The sequence below is a fragment of the Oncorhynchus gorbuscha genome, unplaced genomic scaffold (genome assembly GCF_021184085.1).
Source record: "Oncorhynchus gorbuscha isolate QuinsamMale2020 ecotype Even-year unplaced genomic scaffold, OgorEven_v1.0 Un_scaffold_3545, whole genome shotgun sequence".
In the NCBI taxonomy this organism is placed as follows: Eukaryota; Metazoa; Chordata; class Actinopteri; order Salmoniformes; family Salmonidae; genus Oncorhynchus; species Oncorhynchus gorbuscha.
The window spans coordinates 1-15,440 of NW_025747754.1; the positions used below are offsets into that span (position 1 = coordinate 1).

Below are 15,440 nucleotides of genomic sequence, written 5' to 3' on the forward strand. Positions count from 1 at the left end.
GTTAGTTAACTGTCTAGGTGACATCATCTGATTCAGTAGCTATCTAGTGAGTTAGTTAACTGTCTAGATGACATCATCTGATTCAGTAGCTATCTAGTGAGTTAGTTAACTGTCTAGGTGACATCATCTGATTCAGTAGCTATCTAGTTAGTTAGTTAACTGTCTAGGTGACATCATCTGATTCAGTAGCTATCTAGTGAGTTAGCTAACTGTCTAGATGACATCATCTGAATATCCTGAATGTCTAAGACAACAATGGTATCTGGTTGAGGGTTGGATCCGGTCAAGCCACTAGCCATAGTATTAAGCTTGCTTGGGTCAACACGGCTTGTAGGGATGTAACGATTCATATTGGTCTCTGGTTCAAATGTTTAAGAAACAAGTGCATCGGTCTTCCATATAACCCCCCAGCCACCCACCCACCCAGCGCACGCACGCACGCACGCACGCACGCACGCCGCACGCACGCACGCACGCACGCACGCACGCACTGCGCACGCACGCACGCACACACGCACGCACGCACACACACGCACGCACGCACGCACACGCACACACACACACACACACACACAAACACACACACACACACACACACACACACACACACACACACTCCCCCTCACCTCCTCATCCTTGTACCAGGACAGTGACTCTGCAGTCAGGACGAACCAGTAGTCTTTGGACCCCCCCTTCATAATGCTTATGTTGATAGTGAGCCAGCCCCTCCGGATCACCTACACACAGCGGGACAGACCATTAGTTCAGGATAGGGGGGTGAGAGTGAGAGACAAGTAAAGGAGAGAGGAGGAGGGTAGTTTTTTTTGTGGTACCTGGTTTGGCATCACTCTCTTCTTGTTGTTAATAGCAGCAGTAACAGTGGTCCTCTGTTGAGCGCTACAAGGGAGACAGAGGCCAGATAGAAAGACTATCACATACTGGGTGTTTCCCAATCGTCTCTCCTTCTTCCTGAAGTGTGCTCTCGTTCACTACCCCCCACAAGTTTAAAAGCATTGGAATGGTGGAGTAGGCATGGACTAGATAGGAGTTTCAATATATCAGTCGTTTCCTTTCAAATCAGTGAAGGGGAGTGAACAAGTGCACACTTTGGGAGAAAGGAGAGATAATTGGGACGCAGCCGTGGACAATCCTGACATGAAGTGGGCAAACTATAACCTCTACAGGATCAGCGGACGGTTGAGCTAATCGGCTACTACCGGATTAGCATGAGGTCAGGCAACAAGAACAGGTTTAGGTGAAAATTTTGTAAAAGGGCCATCCTTAAGAGGTAGGTCAATAAGTTGGCGTGTCATATAGGTGAAAGCTGAGTTGCTGGTGCCAGGGGTTACATAGGTGAAGGTCGCATTGGTCGCTAAGTTAGGGTTACAGCTCAGGTGAATGTTGAAAAGTCGTTTGCTAGGGTCAACCCTAATTTTTAAGCCCAATGAAGTCTCCTCATGGTTTGTGTTGATGTAAGACAGCTCAATGTCAATCAACAGCAGCACCTGGAGACAGACAGACAGACAGACAGGCCCGGTCAAATCAACCAAACTGTATTAGTCACATGCGCCGAATATGCCAACAGGTGTAGACCTTACCGTGGAAATGCTTACTTACAAGCCCCTAACCAACAGTGCAGTTTCAAAAAATGTGGATAAGAATAAGAGATAAAAGTAATTAAAGAGGAGCAGTAAAAAATAACAATATATACAGGGGGAACCAGTACAGAGTCAATGTGGAGGTTATATACAGGGGAACCAGTACAGAGTCAATGTGGAGGTTATATACAGGGGGAACCAGTACAGAGTCAATGTGGAGGTTATATACAGGGGAACCAGTACAGAGTCAATGTGGAGGTTATATACAGGGGGAACCAGTACAGAGTCAATGTGGAGGTTATATAGTCAGGGGGAACCAGTACAGAGTCAATGTGGAGGTTATATACAGGGGGAACCAGTACAGAGTCAATGTGGAGGTTATATACAGGGGGAACCAGTACAGAGTCAATGTGGAGGTTATATACAGGGGGAACCAGTACAGAGTCACTGTGGAGGTTATATACAGGGGGAACCAGTACAGAGTCAATGTGGAGGTTATATACAGGGGGAACCAGTACAGAGTCAATGTGGAGGTTATATACAGGGGGAACCAGTACAGAGTCAATGTGGAGGTTATATACAGGGGAACCAGTACAGAGTCAATGTGGAGGTTATATACAGGGGGAACCAGTACAGAGTCAATGTGGAGGTTATATACAGGGGGAAACAGAGTCAATGTGGAGGTTATATACAGTACAGAGTCAATGTGGAGGTTATATACAGGGGGAACCAGTACAGAGTCAATGTGGAGGTTATATACAGGGGAAACCAGTACAGAGTCAATGGGAGGTTATATACAGGGGGAAACCAGTACAGAGTCAATGGGAGGTTATATACAGGGGGTACCAGTACAGAGTCAATGTGGAGGTTATATACAGGGTACCAGTACAGAGTCAATGTGGAGGTTATATACAGGGGGAACCAGTACAGAGTCAATGTGGAGGCTATATACAGGGGGAACCAGTACAGAGTCAATGTGGAGGTTATATACAGGGGGAACCAGTACAGAGTCAATGGAGGTTATATAGCAGGGGGTACCAGTACAGAGTCAATGTGGAGGTTATATACAGGGGGTACCAGTACAGAGTCAATGTGGAGGTTATATACAGGGGGAACCAGTACAGAGTCAATGTGGAGGTTATATACAGGGGGAACCAGTACAGAGTCAATGTGGAGGTTATATACAGGGGGAACCAGTACAGAGTCAATGTGGAGGTTATATACAGGGGGTACCAGTACAGAGTCAATGTGGAGGTTATATACAGGGGTACCAGTACAGAGTCAATGTGGAGGTTATATACAGGGGGAACCAGTACAGAGTCAATGTGGAGGTTATATACAGGGGGAACCAGTACAGAGTCAATGTGGAGGTTATATACAGGGGGAACCAGTACAGAGTCAATGTGGAGGTTATATACAGGGGGAACCAGTACAGAGTCAATGTGGAGGTTATATACAGGGGGAACCAGTACAGAGTCAATGTGGAGGTTATATACAGGGGGAACCAGTACAGAGTCAATGTGGAGGTTATATACAGGGGGAACCAGTACAGAGTCAATGTGGAGGTTATATACAGGGGGAACCAGTACAGAGTCAATGTGGAGGTTATATACAGGGGGAACCAGTACAGAGTCAATGTGGAGGTTATATACAGGGGGAACCAGTACAGAGTCAATGTGGAGGTTATATACAGGGGGAACCAGTACAGAGTCAATGTGGAGGTTATATACAGGGGGTACCAGTACAGAGTCAATGTGGAGGTTATATACAGGGGGAACCAGTACAGAGTCAATGTGGAGGTTATATACAGGGGGAACCAGTACAGAGTCAATGTGGAGGTTATATACAGGGGGAACCAGTACAGAGTCAATGTGGAGGTTATATACAGGGGGAACCAGTACAGAGTCAATGTGGAGGTTATATACAGGGGGAACCAGTACAGAGTCAATGTGGAGGTTATATACAGGGGGAACCAGTACAGAGTCAATGTGGAGGTTATATACAGGGGGAACCAGTACAGAGTCAATGTGGAGGTTATATACAGGGGGAACCAGTACAGAGTCAATGTGGAGGTTATATACAGGGGGAACCAGTACAGAGTCAATGTGGAGGTTATATACAGGGGGAACCAGTACAGAGTCAATGTGGAGGTTATATACAGGGGGAACCAGTACAGAGTCAATGTGGAGGTTATATACAGGGGGAACCAGTACAGAGTCAATGTGGAGGTTATATACAGGGGGAACCAGTACAGAGTCAATGTGGAGGTTATATACAGGGGGAACCAGTACAGAGTCAATGTGGAGGTTATATACAGGGGAACCAGTACAGAGTCAATGTGGAGGTTATATACAGGGGGAACCAGTACAGAGTCAATGTGGAGGTTATATACAGGGGGAACCAGTACAGAGTCAATGTGGAGGTTATATACAGGGGGAACCAGTACAGAGTCAATGTGGAGGTTATATACAGGGGGAACCAGTACAGAGTCAATGTGGAGGTTATATACAGGGGGAACCAGTACAGAGTCAATGTGGAGGTTATATACAGGGGGAACCAGTACAGAGTCAATGTGGAGGTTATATACAGGGGAACCAGTACAGAGTCAATGTGGAGGCGGTATACAGGGGGAACCAGTACAGAGTCAATGTGGAGGTTATATACAGGGGGAACCAGTACAGAGTCAATGTGGAGGTTATATACAGGGGGAACCAGTACAGAGTCAATGTGGAGGTTATATACAGGGGGAACCAGTACAGAGTCAATGTGGAGGTTATATACAGGGGGAACCAGTACAGAGTCAATGTGGAGGTTATATACAGGGGGAACAGAGAGTCAATGTGGAGGCTATATACCCAGTACAGAGTCAATGTGGAGTTATATACAGGGGGAACCAGTACAGAGTCAATGTGGAGGTTATACAGGGGGAACCAGTACAGAGTCAATGGGAGGTACCCAGTACAGAGTCAATGTGGAGGTTATATACAGGGGGAACCAGTACAGAGTCAATGTGGAGGTTATATACAGGGGAACCAGTACAGAGTCAATGGGAGGTTATATACAGGGGGAACCAGTACAGAGTCAATGTGGAGGTTATATACAGGGGGAACCAGTACAGAGTCAATGTGGAGGTTATATACAGGGGGAACCCGTACAGAGTCAATGTGGAGGTTATATACAGGGGAACCCATGTGAATAGAGTCACGTAGAGGTTAATTAAAGGGACTATGCATAGATGACAACAGAGTCAGTGGTGAGAGGGGCACATTGAGGTATTATGTGAGATAGTTTGTACATAGGTAGAGTCTCTTTCTCTCCCAGTGACTATGCTATAGCTGACAACAGAGACTGGCAGTGGTTTGGGAGAGGAGGTGGGGCAATATGAATAGTCCCTGGGTAGCCATTTGACTAGATGTCAGCCTCTCTGGTTTTCCCACTCGTCTCCATCTATCGCCTCTCACCTGGTCTCTTGGTTTTGATGTCTCTCTCTCTCCATCTATCTCTCACTCTCATCTGGTCCCTGGTTTGGTTTTGATGTCTCTCTCTCATCTATTTCTCACTCTCACCTGGTCTCTGGTTTTGATGTCTCTCTCTCTCCATCTATCTCTCACTCTCACCTGGTCTCTGGTTTTGATGTCTCACTCTCTCCATCTATCTCTCACTCTCACCTGTTCTCTGGTTTTGATGTCTCACTCTCACCTGGTCTTTGGTTTTGATGTCTCTCTCTCCTCCATCTATCTCTCACTCTCACCTGGTCTCTGGTTTTGATGTCTCTCTCTGGTCTTTGGTTTGATGTCCTCATCTATCTCTCTCTCTCACCTGGTCTCTGGTTTTGATGTCTCACTCTCACCTGGTCTCTGGTTTTGATGTCTCTCTCTCACCTGTTCTTTGGTTTTGATGTCTCTCTCTCACCTGGTCTTTGGTTTTGATGTCTCTCTCACCTGGTCTTTGGTTTTGATGTCTCTCTCTCACCTGGTCTTTGGTTTTGATGTCTCTCTCACCTGGTCTTTGGTTTTGATGTCTCTCTCACCTGGTCTCTGGTTTTGATGTCTCTCTCTCACCTGGTCTTTGGTTTTGATGTCTCTCTCTCACCTGGTCTTTGGTTTTGATGTCTCTCTCTCACCTGGTCTTTGGTTTTGATGTCTCTCTCTCACCTGTTCTCTGGTTTTGATGTCTCTCTCATCTGGTCCCTTTGGTTTTGATGTCTCTCTCTCACCTGGTCTCTGGTTTTGATGTCTCTCTCTCACCTGGTCTTTGGTTTGATGTCTCACTCTCACCTGGTCTTTGGTTTTGATGTCTCTCTCACCTGGTCTTTGGTTTTGATGTCTCTCTCTCACCTGGTCTCTGGTTTTGATGTCTCTCTCTCACCTGGTCTCTGGTTTTGATGTCTCTCTCACCTGGTCTTTGGTTTTGATGTCTCTCTCACCTGGTCTTTGGTTTTGATGTCTCTCTCTCACCTGGTCTCTGGTTTTGATGTCTCTCTCTCACCTGGTCTCTGGTTTTGATGTCTCTCTCTCACCTGGTCTTTGGTTTTGATGTCTCTCTCTGGTTTTGATGTCTCTCTCTCACCTGGTCTCTGGTTTTGATGTCTCTCTCTCACCTGGTCTCTGGTTTTGATGTCTCTCTCACCTGGTCTTTGGTTTTGATGTCTCTCTCACCTGGTCTTTGGTTTTGATGTCTCTCTCACCTGGTCTTTGGTTTGATGTCTCTCTGGTCTCTGGTTTTGATGTCTCTCTCTCACCTGGTCTTTGGTTTTGATGTCTCACTCACCTGGTCTCTGGTTTTGATGTCTCACTCTCCCTGGTCTTTGGTTTTGATGTCTCTCTCTCACCTGGTCTTTGGTTTTGATGTCTCTCTCTCTCATCTACCTCTCTCTCTCACCTGGTCTCTGGTTTTGATGTCTCTCTCTCACCTGGTCTCTGGTTTTGATCTACCTCTCTCTCTCACCTGGTCTCTGGTTTTGATGTCTCTCTCTCACCTGGTCTCTGGTTTTGATGTCTCTCTCTCTCATCTATCTCTCACTCTCACCTGGTCTCTGGTTTTGATGTCTCTCTCTCTCATCTACCTCTCTCTCTCACCTGGTCTCTGGTTTTGATGTCTCTCTCTCACCTGGTCTCTGGTTTTGATCTACCGCTCTCTCTCACCTGGTCTCTGGTTTTGATGTCTCTCTCTCACCTGGTCTCTGGTTTTGATCTACCTCTCTCTCTCACCTGGTCTCTGGTTTTGATGTCTCTCTCTCACCTGGTCTCTGGTTTTGATCTACCTCTCTCTCTCACCTGGTCACTGGTTTTGATGTCTCTCTCTCACCTGGTCTCTGGTTTTGATGTCTCTCTCTCACCTGGTCTTTGGTTTTGATGTCTCACTCTCACCTGGTCTTTGGTTTTGATGTCTCTCTCTCACCTGGTCTTTGGTTTTGATGTCTCTCTCTCTCTCTCTCATCTACCTCTCTCTCTCACCTGGTCTCTGGTTTTGATGTCTCTCTCTCACCTGGTCTCTGGTTTTGATCTACCTCTCTCTCTCACCTGGTCTCTGGTTTTGATGCCTCACTCTCACCTGGTCTTTGGTTTTGATGTCTCTCTCTCACCTGGTCTCTGGTTTTGATGTCTCTCTCTCACCTGGTCTCTGGTTTTGATGTCTCTCTCTCTCATCTATCTCTCACTCTCACCTGGTCTCTGGTTTTGATGTCTCACTCTCACCTGGTCTTTGGTTTTGATGTCTCTCTCTCACCTGGTCTTTGGTTTTGATGTCTCACTCTCACCTGGTCTTTGGTTTTGATGTCTCTCTCTCACCTGGTCTTTGGTTTTGATGTCTCTCTCTCTGACGTAGGTTGTGACGATTCTCTCCGTCTCTTCTCTCAGTCTGGGGTAGGAGCCAAGCTGTGGAACAACACACAATGCTGCAGGTACTGACGGCACACATACACACACAATCACACACACATGCATGTACACACACACACACATGCATGCACACACATACGTAAAATTGCACACACATGCATGCACACACACGCACACACAATCACACACACATGCATCAACACACACACACACACACACACACACACCTCTCTCTCACTCAGACACACACCATCCATCCAGCCAAACAGACACACCCCCTAGTGATTGACATGTGTAGGGGACAGACAGTTAGCATAGAGGGGTCATCCATCCAGCCAAACACACCCTCCCTAGTGATTGACATGTGTAGGGGACAGACAGTTAGCATAGAGGGGTCATCCATCCAGCCAAACACACAGCCCCTAGTGATTGACATGTGTAGGGGACAGACAGTTAGCATAGAGGGGTCATCCATCCAGCCAAACACACCTCCTAGTGATTGACATGTGTAGGGACAGAGTGTTCAACATAGAGGGGTCATCCATCCAGCCAAACAGACACACCCCTAGTGATTGACATGTGTAGGGGACAGAGTGTTCAACATAGAGGGGTCATCCATCCAGCCAAACACACCCTCCCTAGTGATTGACATGTGTAGGGGACAGAGTGTTCAACATAGAGGGGTCATCCATCCAGCCAAACAGACACACCCCCTAGTGATTGACATGTGTAGGGGACAGAGTGTTCAACATAGAGGGGTCATCCATCCAGCCAAACAGACACACCCCCTAGTGATTGACATGTGTATGGGACAGAGTGTTCAACATAGAGGGGTCATCCATCCAGCCAAACAGACACACCCCCTAGTGATTGACATGTGTATGGGACAGAGTGTTCAACATAGAGGGGTCATCCATCCAGCCAAACAGACACACCCCCTAGTGATTGACATGTGTATGGGACAGAGTGTTCAACATAGAGGGGTCATCCATCCAGCCAAACACACCCCCCCTAGTGATTGACATGTGTAGGGGACAGAGTGTTCAACATAGAGGGGTCATCCATCCAGCCAAACAGACACACCCTAGTGATTGACATGTGTAGGGGACAGAGTGTTCAACATAGAGGGGTCATCCATCCAGCCAAACAGACACCCCCTAGTGATTGACATGTGTAGGGGACAGACAGTTAGCATAGAGGGGTCATGCAGATAGGACATTGCTCCTGCTTGGTAGTATATCTGGTATAAACTAACATCAACCAGTTTGAATCTAGGAAAACCAGTTTAAACTAACACAAACTGGTTTGGGGCTAATTTGATCTGATTTAGGAGATTTTTATCTGGTTTCAGCAAGCATGCTCACAATACTGTCATCAATAACCCACAGGTATCCCAGCATGCTCACAATACTGTCATCAATATCCCACAGGTATCCCAGCATGCTCACAATACTGTCATCAATATCCCACAGGTATCCCAGCATGCTCACAATACTGTCATCAATAACCCACAGGTATCCCAGCATGCTCACAATACTGTCATTATAACCCACAGGTATCCCAGCATGCTCACAATACTGTCATCAATATCCCACAGGTATCCCAGCATGCTCACAATACTGTCATTATAACCCACAGGTATCCCAGCATGCTCACAATACTGTCATCAATATCCCACAGGTATCCCAGCACGCTCACAATACTGTCATCAATATCCCACAGGTATCCCAGCACGCTCACAATACTGTCATCAATATCCCACAGGTATCCCAGCATGCTCACAATACTGTCATCAATATCCCACAGGTATCCCAGCATGCTCACAATACTGTCATCAATATCCCACAGGTATCCCAGCATGCTCACAATACTGTCATCAATATCCCACAGGTATCCCAGCATGCTCACAATACTGTCATCAATAACCCACAGGTATCCCAAGCTAAGCACTAATGCCAATTGATTGATTTAGTGAAGGAGAGTCCAACTCTGTCTGCTGGTTTTATTATCTTCTCTCAACTTGTGTTCAGTTAAGACCTGGACAACCAGGTCAGGTCAGTTCAATAAGACCTGGACAACCAGGTCAGGGCAGTTCAATAAGACCTGGACAACCAGGTCATGGCAGTTCAATAAGATCTGGACAACCAGGTCAGGGCAGTTCAATAAGATCTGGACAACCAGGTCAGTTCAATAAGACCTGGACAACCAGGGCAGTTCAATAAGATCTGGACAACCAGGTCAGGGCAGTTCAATAAGACCTGGACAACCAGGTCATGGCAGTTCAATAAGATCTGGACAACCAGGTCAGTTCAATGAGACCTGGACAACCAGGTCAGGGCAGTTCAATAAGACCTGGACAACCAGGTCAGGGCAGTTCAATAAGACCTGGACAACCAGGTCATGGCAGTTCAATAAGATCTGGACAACCAGGTCAGTTCAATGAGACCTGGACAACCAGGTCAGGGCAGTTCAATAAGACCTGGACAACCAGGTCAGGGCAGTTCAATAAGACCTGGACAACCAGGTCAGAGCAGTTCAATAAGATCTGGACAACCAGGTCAGGGCAGTTCAAATAGACCTGGACAACCAGGTCAGGGCAGTTCATTAAGACCTGGACAACCAGGTCAGGGCAGTTCAATAAGACCTGGACAACCAGGTCAGGGCAATTCAATAAGATCTGGACAACCAGGTCAGGGCAGTTCAATAAGACCTGGACAACCAGGTCAGGGCAGTTCAATAAGACCTGGACAACCAGGTCAGGGCAGTTCAATAAGACCTGGACAACCAGGTCAGGGCAGTTCAATAAGACCTGGACAACCAGGGCAGTTCAATAAGACCTGGACAACCAGGTCAGTTCAATAAGACCTGGACAACCAGGTCAGGGCAGTTCAATAAGACCTGGACAACCAGGTCAGTTCAATAAGATCTGGACAACCAGGTCAGGTCAGTTCAATAAGACCTGGACAACCAGGGCAGTTCAATAAGACCTGGACAACCAGGTCAGGGCAGTTCAATAAGACCTGGACAACCAGGTCAGGGCAGTTCAATAAGATCTGGACAACCACGTCAGGGCAGTTCAATAAGACCTGGACAACCAGGTCAGGGCAGTTCAATAAGATCTGGACAACCACGTCAGGGCAGTAACTAACTAAACAGTCTGAATTGATCAATCTGAGAGAGGAGTGAAAACCTGCAGACATGAAATGAGTTTGACGCCTGTGATTTAGCATGTTAGCACAAGGTGAGTTAGGGAACAGAGGTGAGAGTCACAGAGAGGATTTAAAGACACAGCACGAACGTTCTGATTGGTCAAAAGTAGGGGTTGAGTGACTGGACATGGTTGGGTAAGCATAGGAAAGGATGTGTCACACAGAACGTCTTCCCCCTGAGCTACATAGGGGGAACGATAAAGACAAAGGCTTCGGGGCTGACGTTTTAAGCTGCGATAAGGGGAGGTGAGTGTTTTGATTGGGTAATCGAGGGAGAGGTGGGGTGAAGGGAGGTTGAAGCAACAATCACTGTGAGGAAGGGGGCGGGTGTAGAATCAGAGGGAGGGGCTGTTGGATTTAGGGGCAGAGGTCGCATTCCAGGCCGACTACATAGAGCCCCACAGTGGAGGTGTTGTAATACCCATAAAACCTAGTGGTCAAACAGGGAAAGGCTTCCAATTGTCTTTCCACCCTTCATTTTTCCAATAGGACATTTTTGAAACGCTTGAAATAAGGGCTGTGTTTTGTGTATGTTCACCCTGGTGTGACGTTCTGATAACCATGTCAATCTCTCTCGGACAAGGTGACTTTTATCAGTATATTCGGCTCTATTTACTCTCAGATTTGAAAATGCTGATTAGCATCAAAGTAGACATCATGCAAAACTACAAATCCCTGCAGGCTCCTGCCCGTCATCTCTAGATGACACCTTTGCTTTCAGGTATTGTGTCAAAACTTGCACAACATTTACGGTTCACAGAATTGTCCATTTACACGGTTCACAGAATTGTCCATTTACACGGTTCACAGAATTGTCCATTTACACGGTTCACAGAATTGTCCATTTACACGGTTCACAGAATTGTCCATTTACACGTTCACAGAATTGTCCATTTGTTCACAGAATTGTCCATTTACACGGTTCACAGAATTGTCCATTTACACGGTTCACAGAATTGTCCATTTACACGGTTCACAGAATTGTCCATTTACGGTTCACAGAATTGTCCATTTACACGGTTCACAGAATTGTCCATTTACACGGTTCACAGAATTGTCCATTTACACGGTTCACAGAATTGTCCATTTACACGTTCACAGAATTGTCCATTTACACGGTTCACAGAATTGTCCATTTACACGGTTCACAGAATTGTCCATTTACACGGTTCACAGAATTGTCCATTTACACGGTTCACAGAATTGTCCATTTACACGTTCACAGAATTGTCCATTTACACGGTTCACAGAATTGTCCATTTACACGGTTCACAGAATTGTCCATTTACACGGTTCACAGAATTGTCCATTTACACGGTTCACAGAATTGTCCATTTACACGGTTCACAGAATTGTCCATTTACACGGTTCACAGAATTGTCCATTTACACGTTCACAGAATTGTCCATTTACACGGTTCACAGAATTGTCCATTTACACGGTTCACAGAATTGTCCATTTACACGTTCACAGAATTGTCCATTTTACACGTTCACAGAATTGTCCATTTACACGGTTCACAGAATTGTCCATTTACACGTTCACAGAATTGTCCATTTACACGGTTCACAGAATTGTCCATTTACACGGTTCACAGAATTGTCCATTTACAGAAATGTTGCCAATTTATTCATGACTAAATGTATCTAACATGAGATAGTTAATCCAGAGATTCTTACCTTGGCCTGGATTCGGCAGACTGGTCCAGATCCTCATGGCGTTTGTAGTTCTTTACGATAAACATTTTAGCAGCTAAATAGCATTTCATTTTGGGGGAGGGGGGTAAATACAGGCGACTATATTGATAAAAGTCACCTTGTCCTAGAGAGATTTACGCGGTTATGAAAATGCCCCGCCAGGGTAAACCTATATGAAACACAGACATTATTTCAAGAGTTTCTAAAATCCTCTATGGGAAGAATGTATGGTGGGAAAATGATTGGAAACAGTTCCTTGTTTGACAGCTAGGTTTTATGGGTATTATGACTCACACTGTGGTACTCTCCTGCAGCCATTGCAGTGTATCAAACAATGTTTGCGTGCCACGTCACTGACTGTGCAGTCAGGCATCAGATTACTACATCATATGTTGTGGTTTGTTGTTAAATATGCTAAACACCTATCCAGGCGTTGTCTGTAATGTAGTCAGCCTGGAACACGGCTAGTGCTTATGGGGGGGGGTAGTGACTATACAGACAGCAATAGTTCAACTCAGAGGGTGAGGAGAAATGAAATCAATTGGGGAGAGTGGAGGGAGACGGGAAGGAGGGGTGGAGGGAGGGAGGGTGGAGGGAGATGAGAAGGAGGGGTGGAGGGAGGGAGGGTGGAGGGGTGAGACTAGCAGGAGAAGTGGTAGAAACACAGTTCTCTTCATTCTCTCCATCCATCAATTTATTGGGTACGTTCCAATACTATCTCCTTCTTCCTAAAGTGTACACTCGTTCACTACTTCCCACAAATCTAAAAGCACTAGATCGGTGGAGGTATGTGGCTAGAGAGGGAGTTTCTACAGTCATTTCAGTCATTTCCTTGAAGGGAAGTGAACGAGTGCACTCTTTGGGAGTAAGGAAAGACAATCTGGAAGCAGCCGCTGTCCCCCTTCTCTCTTCCCTCATTCCTTGTATCCTTCCCTCCACTGTCCCTCTTCTCTCTTCCCTCCTTCCTTGTATCCTTCCCTCCACTGTCCCTTCTTCTTCTCTTCCCTCCTTCCTTGTTTCCTTCCCTCCACTGTCCCTCTTCTCTCTTCCCTCCTTGTTGTTTCCTTCCTCCACTGTCCCTCTCTCTTCCCTCCTTCCTTGTTTCCTTCCCTCCACTGTCCCTCTTCTCTCTTCCCTCCTTGTTTCCTTCCCTCCACTGTCCCTCTTCTCTCTTCCCCTCCTTGTTTCCTTCCCTCCACTGTCCCTCTTCTCTCTTCCCTCCTTCCTTGTTTCCTTCCCTCCACTGTTTCCTTCCCTCTGTCTCTTCTCTCTTCTCCTTCCTTGTTTCCTTCCCTCCACTGTCCCTCTTCTCTCTTCCCTCCTTCCTTGTTTCCTTCCCTCCACCCCTCTTCTCTCTTCCCTCCTTCCTTGTTCCTTCCCTCCCTTCTCTCTTCCTCCTTGTTTCCTTCCCTCCACTGTCCCTCTTCTCTCTTCCCTCCTTCCTTGTTTCCTTGTTTCCTTCCCTCCACTGTCCCTCTTCTCTCTTCCCTCCTTCCTTGTTTCCTTCCCTCCATCCTTCCCTCCTCTTGTCCTTCCCTCCACTGTCCCTCTTCTCTCCCTCCTTCCTTGTTTCCTTCCCTCCATGTCCCTCTTCTCTCTTCCCTCCTTGTTTCCTTCCCTCCACTGTCCCTCTTCTCTCTTCCCTCCTTCCTTGTTTCCTTCCCTCCACTGTCCCTCTTCTCTCTTCCTCCTTCCTTGTTTCCTTCCCTCCCTCCTTCCTTGTTTCCTTCCTCCACTTCCCTCTGTCCCTCCTTCCTTGTTTCCTTCCCTCCACTGTCCCTCTTCCTCTCCTCCTTCCTTGTATCCTTCCCTCCACTGTCCCTCTTCTCTCTTCCCTCCTTCCTTGTTTCCTTCCCTCCACTGTTCTTCTCTTCCCTCCTTCCTTGTTTCTGTCCCTCTTCTCTCTTCCCTCCTTGTTTCCTTCCCTCTTCTCTGTCCCTCTTCTCTCTTCCCTCCTTCCTTGTTTGTCCTCTCCCTTCCCTCCTTCCTTGTATCCTTCCCTCCACTGTCCCTCTTCTCTCTTCCCTCCTTCCTTGTTTCCTTCCCTCTTCTCTCTTCCCTCCTTCTTTCCTTCCCTCCACTGTCCCTCTTCTCTCTTCCCTCCTTCCTTGTATCCTTCCCTCCACTGTCCCTCTTCTCTCTTCCCTCCTTCCTTGTTTCCTTCCCTCTTCTCTCTTCCCTCCTTCTTTCCTTCCCTCCACTGTCCCTCTTCTCTCTTCCCTCCTTCCTTGTTTCCTTCCCTCCACTGTCCCTCTTCTCTCTTCCCTCCTTCCTTGTTTCCTTCCCTCCACTGTCCCTCTTCTCTCTTCCCTCCTTGTTTCCTTCCCTCCACTGTCCCTCTTCTCTCTTCCCTCCTTCCTTGTATCCTTCCCTCCTTCCCTCCACTGTCCCTGTCCTCTTCTCTCTTCCCTCCTTCCTTGTTTCCTTCCCTCCACCCTCCACTCCCTCTTCTCCTCCTTCCCTCCTTGTTTTCTCTTCCCTCCACTGTCCCTCTTCTGTCCCTCTTCCTTCTCCTTCCTTGTTTCCTTCCCTCCACTGTCCCTCTTCTCTCTTCCCTCCTTCCTTCCCTCCTCCTTTCTCTCTTCCCTTTCCCTTCCCTCTTCTCTCTTCCCTCCTTCTTTCCTTCCCTCCACTGTCCCTCTTCTCTCTTCCCTCCTTGTTTCCTTCCCTCCACTGTCCCTCTTCTCTCTTCCCTCCTTCCTTGTATCCTTCCCTCCACTGTCCCTCTTCTCTCTTCCCTCCTTCCTTGTTTCCTTCCCTCTTCTCTCTTCTTCCCTCCTTCTTTCCTTCCCTCCACTGTCCCTCTTCTTCCCTCTTCCCTCCTTCCTTGTTTCCTTCCCTTCCTCCACTGTCCCTCTTCTCTCTTCCCTCCTTCCTTGTTCCTTCCCTCCTGTCCCTCTTCTCTCTTCCCTCCTTCCTTGTTCCCTCCACTGTCCCTCTTCTCTCTTCCCTCCTTCTTTCCTTCCCTCCACTGTCCCTCTTCTTCTTCCCTCCTTGTTTCCTTCCCTCCACTGTCCCTCTTCTCTCTTCCCTCCTTCCTTGTTTCCTTCCCTCCACTGTCCCTCTTCTCTCTTCCCTCCTTCCTTTCCTTCCCTC

At 47.2% G+C, this 15,440-nt stretch overlaps 1 pseudogene; it reads right to left on the reverse strand.

The window, feature by feature from the left end:
* Positions 1 to 616: 616 nt before the first annotated feature.
* The window catches only part of LOC124027858, a 43,109-nt pseudogene continuing 28,285 nt past the window's right edge, over positions 617 to 15,440 (reverse strand).